The sequence below is a fragment of the Calidris pugnax genome, unplaced genomic scaffold (assembly GCF_001431845.1).
Source record: "Calidris pugnax isolate Ruff unplaced genomic scaffold, ASM143184v1 scaffold175, whole genome shotgun sequence".
Classification (NCBI taxonomy): Eukaryota; Metazoa; Chordata; class Aves; order Charadriiformes; family Scolopacidae; genus Calidris; species Calidris pugnax.
In genome coordinates, this window is record NW_015090888.1 from 375617 (window position 1) to 381616 (window position 6000).

Here is a 6000-nt window from a genome sequence, read left to right on the forward strand (position 1 = left end):
TTGAGCAACCTGCTCTAGTGGGAGGTGTCCCTGCCCATGGCAGGGGGGTTGGAACTCAATGATCTTTGAGGTCCCTTCCAACCCGAACCATTCTATGATTCTGTGATTCAAACAAGGGGAATAACAGCAGACTAACCCAAACATAAGCCAGGGTGCACATGCAAAGTTTTAGTGCTCTGTATGTACCCACAAGTTTCCAAACGAGCACTGGGACTGCTCAAAAGGTACACAGGATGGGGAGGAAGGGAGGTCAGACCCGGAGGGATGCAATGTAGGTGAGGACAAGAGGGGGAATGCCCGCAGGGAAAGGCAATCGGACAAGTAAGTTTCTGTTGCAGAATTAGGGATAAAGCTGCTCTCAAATTCTCTGAACCAGCTGGGATTATTCCTCACAAACCTCTCCTGCCGGCCTGAAACTCTGGAGGGAGCAGAAGGGGTTAAAGAAGTAAAAGGGGTGGCGTGGAGCGGCCCCTGCCAGGCCACCTCAAGCTGGGGCAGGACACCATCATCCCAGAGCCCCCTCCTTTTAGCGGCTTCCCGGGAAATGGGAAAGATGCCTTTAAGAGCAGGAGCAGCCGCTGATTAGTGTGGACGGCACGATCCACTGCGGCGCGGGCGGGAGCATCCCGCATCCTGCATCCCGCATCCGCAAACTACCGGGCCCTCACAGCGTCAGGGGAACCAGATGGGACCCGTACCCCGAGCTCCAAAAGTTCACTTGCTCATTTCCTAGACGTCACCAACACCTGACACGTTGTGAAATTATGTATTTCAGTGAAACATTTCTATACCTTTTTTAAATTTTTTTAATTTTCATCGAAGGAGAGGCTGCAAGAGAGCGCTCAGCAAGATCTCGGCCCTTTTTTGCGAAGCATAAAATAAGAGTCAGTCGCCGTTCTAAAAAAAATTCGTTCTCCAAGAGACCTCTGATGAGCCAAGGGATTTGCTTAAAGTCACAGCCGAAGGGTTTGTAGCAACTGGAAATTTAACAGAGATTACCTGAATCAGAGTTCAGTTCCTCAGTTAGAAGAACATTCTTTTTCCTTCCCCTTTCCTTGCTATTACTCCTCAATAAATGAAAAGCATGAAATACGGTGTCGATCTTTAATTAGGGGAAGGGGAGGACATTGTTACTTACTTGAATCAGGATAATAAACGAACAATATGCAGACTGTTTACGATTACTGCCTCAGGAGAATTTCATCAAAAAGCACCTACCAATTATTCCACAATGTTAGGCCACCAGGAAAGTGGTAAAGATGGTTTGTGTAGAGCATTAGGAGAAAAAAATAATGGATCATTTAACCCGTTAGGACACATAAAGAATAAGGAGGGTCTAACAGTGTAAGTATATACGACAGCAGAGCACAGCTGATACTTCATTTGATAACTACTTAGCATATATAATTTCTTAAAAAGAATCACTTAATGATCTTCAGTAAGAAAATGTCTAGCACTTAGGTACCATACACTAACTCTAAATACCCAGAAAATCTATTAATGAAAAAGGTGGGGGACATTTTACTTGTGTGAATGGCTAAAAATATGTTTGTACAGAACATATCAGAATAGGGCATGACTGGCTTGTATTTGCTGTACAGTATATGTATGCTTATATTTATAAAATACATAATATATTCTGTTTATCAGCCCTGCAGTAAAATCTGCATCTATGGCTTCAGGTTTACTCATTACAGAGAAATGCTCCCCAAATGTTTTGGAGTACTGTCAGACAACATGTCTCACAAAATGCTGTTTCCGTATCAAACTTAAGTGACAGAACAACTAAGGAAAAATGATTCTGTAGGCCAGTTTGTTAAACACCTCACTGGCCTGGATAGTAGTGAGAGGATAAAAAACTGAGCAGCACTGGAAAAATCAGCCTACACAGAACACTATGGATAGTAGGAATCGAGTGGAATTCCTAGACTGCAGGGAACTGAACTGCTACAACAACAACAAAAAATCCTAGTAAATTGCAGTGAAACTGGCATGGGATAAAAAACATCTAGCCATTCTTAGAGAGCAAGGGAGCACTTGGCTGGAATAGGACACATCCAGCGATTTCTAAACTATAAATTGTAGAACCTGAGGTAAAGAATGCCAGCAATGCTTTGGTGACACATAAAACTGAAAACAGGGAAAATCCAGCTATCTTCTAACAGCAAGCAGAGCTACACAATCTGAAACATAATGAAAGGAGGGCAAGATGTTTAGTTCCTTCTCAAAGAATATTAGGAATTGATAAATATACTGATATAACTGATGTAAATACATTTGTGGAATGAAAGGCAGAACTCCAATATATAGTGGGACTCTACCAAAATGAGGGAAGTCTGATTTGTTAGGCAGTAAATATTTATACTGTTAATGCTCAAACCCCAAATTCAAATGCTATGGAGAGAACTCAGAACGGTCCAGTAGCTAAACCAGAGACTTTAGGAACAGCAGCAACAACAAATTACTCTCATCCTAAAGAGTTTTGCATAGGCATGTCAAACGTGGGGAATCAGCTAACCACAGCCTCTTTGTTTATAATACCAGTTTATAATTTGTTTACAATACCATCTCTCACTGCAAAATAGTAATTTTTTTTTCTCCTTGGCTCATCCAAAATCATACATCCAGTGCTGATTTGGAGAATATCAGGTTTTATTTTTCACCTTTTTCTGCATGTTCTTCAAGGTGTTCCACTTCAGTTGTCTCTTACTGACCTACCACAAAACCCTCTTATTATGGCAATTTCTAGCCAAAACTTCTCCATTTAGAGAACCACAATTCACATGAATTCTTGCTCTTGTTTGGAAATAGGTCTACAGTCAGACTCTAGAATTCTTGTTTGACCTACCAGTTTCAACACAGCCTGTAAGAAAAACATTCAGCCTGCAAATTAACAAAATATAAAATAGAAGCATAAAAAATCACCTCTGAAAAGTCCTCTAGAAGTGTTTTAATGTTTCATATTTTGGTCTTAATTACATTAAATAAGTCATACATAGTTTGCATAGAAATTAGCACATTTCTGCCTTCTCCAGCCCTATGGTGAATAGTGTTGATCTGGTAGAAACTCATGTTGCCAGTTTCATGTACTTGAGGTTTGGACTTTTTTAGAAACTGTGAGACAGGCTTAACAAAGTTCACTGGAGCTGGGCTGGCACGCAAAGGACACTTCATGGTAGGGTTGCAAGGGGAAAGCAGCGAGCAGAAGCAAGAGATGGAGAAAGTTGTAGTACTCAATATAAGCAAAGACTTAAATTGATTTTGCATTAAAAAAGATCAGTGCCTCATTTGGCCTTCAAAGTGCTCATAGAAAATTGAGCAAATCACCTAAAGGTTACAATTCTTCACCTCCACACATTCCTCATTCTGGCCTAACCCCTATTTTTCAAATCTCATTTCAAGAGCAGCAGGCAAAGATGATACTGCCAAGGAAGCAGAGGAGTCAGCTCTTGACATGGAGGCCCTTTATTTTCCCTTCAGGTGGCCAAATGTACATCCCATAGCAGTGGCTGAAGCAGAAATTCAGGAAGTCTTGATGATAGTCAAAGTTGTTGCTGAGAAGCTGAGCAGGAGAATCAGGGTAAAAGTAGAACCACCATATATCAAAGACTTGGAAACTTGATCAATATCAATGGAGACTTTTAGATTTTGTCAGTATCAATGGATCTACAACCAGGTGTAGACTCGAAACTTGTGAGAGATCCAGGTGTCAGACACTGACCCAGTTCGCAGTGTAAAGGGTCATATAATGGTGATTCTGACAACAGCCTATAGTCCTTTTTTTTAATCAAGACAGAATTTGGAGGAAGCAGGGAGGAACCGAGGAAACAGTGGACAAGGATATATACCTCATCAGTAGTTCCAACATATTCAGAGAAGTCTCTTCAGCCAACCTAAAATCTCCCATGCACCAAGCATCAGTGAGACCTTTTCAAATAGTTAACACTGTCTCCTGAATCACTCTGGCATCTTTCAACTGCAGGGATTTCACAGAACAGTCTTATGAATCAGAGGATGCCAGTAGCCAGCAAATTTGACAACTGTTCACAAGAAACAGAGGTACCATCACATCTTTGGCATCAAATATGACTTCAGTCCAACACATATGTCCATGACCTATGACTGCTCTACCCTGACATTCTCCCTTCACGGGCAAACTTCTCTTGTTCTCGGAAAGACCCTTTGCAACCAGTCATCACTTTTTTTCATGAATACAAACACGATGTGGAACAAGCAGACTTGCCCACACCACCATTAATAAATTCTGTCAAAGCTGTCAGTTCAACCAGATACACACTTAATTCCGCGTATTGAGTGTCCTTGGGTTTTGTTGCCTACAGTGCACAAGAAAGCTATCTCTCAGCAACAGAAGCCTTGATAAAAGAGAGCTCCCCTTTCCAAACAATAGGAGTTGCAGTATCACTACTGCTGCTGCCTCAGGAGAAAGCAAAAGCGGTGTATTGCTTTCACGGCGTTGAGTGACAAATAGCAGTGTGGTCTGGCAGTGATGTGGCACCGTGCTCTTTATAAGGCTGTCCCTGCCTCTTCCCGATGGCTGACCTCGGAAATAGGAGTTCACCCCACAGGAAAAAATATCCAAAACATCTTCACAATGCCATGCTAGAATGTACCAGGATAACAATTCAGATGCCATACAAACTGCAATACTACAAGGCATGAGCACGGCACGTATCAGAAATGCATTTTGATGCACTCTTGCTAATTTGGCAGTGTCCATTAGAAATGTAAATCCATGCCAGAAGTGGATAAAACCCGTACGTATTGCTAAATAAACTGCTGGCCCGCGCGTTGAGGAACCATGCCAAGATGAAAAACTACATTCTTGTCAGCTCATGTGTCTATTTGCTTTCATAAAGTAACAAAGAAAATGCTCTTTCACTGACCCCTGTAAAAGCCTTTTTGTACAGATGTAACTGAAATGTAACACCCACTTTTCCCAAGGCAGAAAAAAGAATGACACCAAGCTTCCTCTCTCGGAGGTGTGCCTCAGAGAGGCACGTGGCTGGAGCAAAATGCCTTCACTAATATAGATTTTACTGATTTATTTTTTTTTTCTTTCTTATTTCTTTTCTTACCAAGTTGTCTCTCTCTGGCCTTCCATACCTGGATTGTTGTTCTGTGGCTTTGTCACGCTTGCTTTAGGCTATGAGCATCTTAGGCTGGAAACAGGCATCAAGGAGCACACGGGATTCTGTGCTGCATTCGCTATAAAGCACAACATTCAGAGAGTGACCTGGACCAGTAACAGCAGTGCACTCTTTTTCTCCAAAGCACAGCTCAACAAAAAAAAAATTAATAAATAGTCAATTGAGCTTTTTGTCTGGCAACACCTCCCCCGTTCTCCCACTCCACCATCTACTCAAATAATTCGAAGAAAGTGCAACATTATACAATAGGAACACAAGAATGCCTCAAGGAGAGACACTGTGGGTCCCACCAGCAACAGCAAATAATGCCAAATTCCTGTTCAGGATGGTACATTCTGCAACATTAATTTCAACCTCCTTCTCCTCCCCTCATGCCTATTTCTTTTCAGTCCACAGTTATTTAGTATCACAGTGAGTGGCATAGTCACTGAATTCCAACCCAGGAAGGCTTCATTTTAATGTTGGGTGGTAATTCCCAAATATTTCAGGTGTGGTTGATTCCCTAGCAGCACCACCTAATTCTGTTGAAAGGAAAAGGGTATCCCTTATTCTTCAACACAGAAATAGGCCATGAGGTCCTTTCTTATCTCCTGTGGCCATACTGGAGCTTCCTGCATGTTTTTGTGACTGTTAGTTTACTAACCCAACAGAAAATAGCACTTTTTTTTCTTTTTTTTTTCCTGTTTACTTGGTTAGTTTTATGCCTTGTTAGCAATTCAGAACATGCCAGGGAAGGTTCCAGTGCATAACAGGTTTGGCAACATATGCAGCAAGAATATGTGACTAGGACCAGGGAGGAAGATAAGGAACAGGAACTCTGCAGCAATTACAC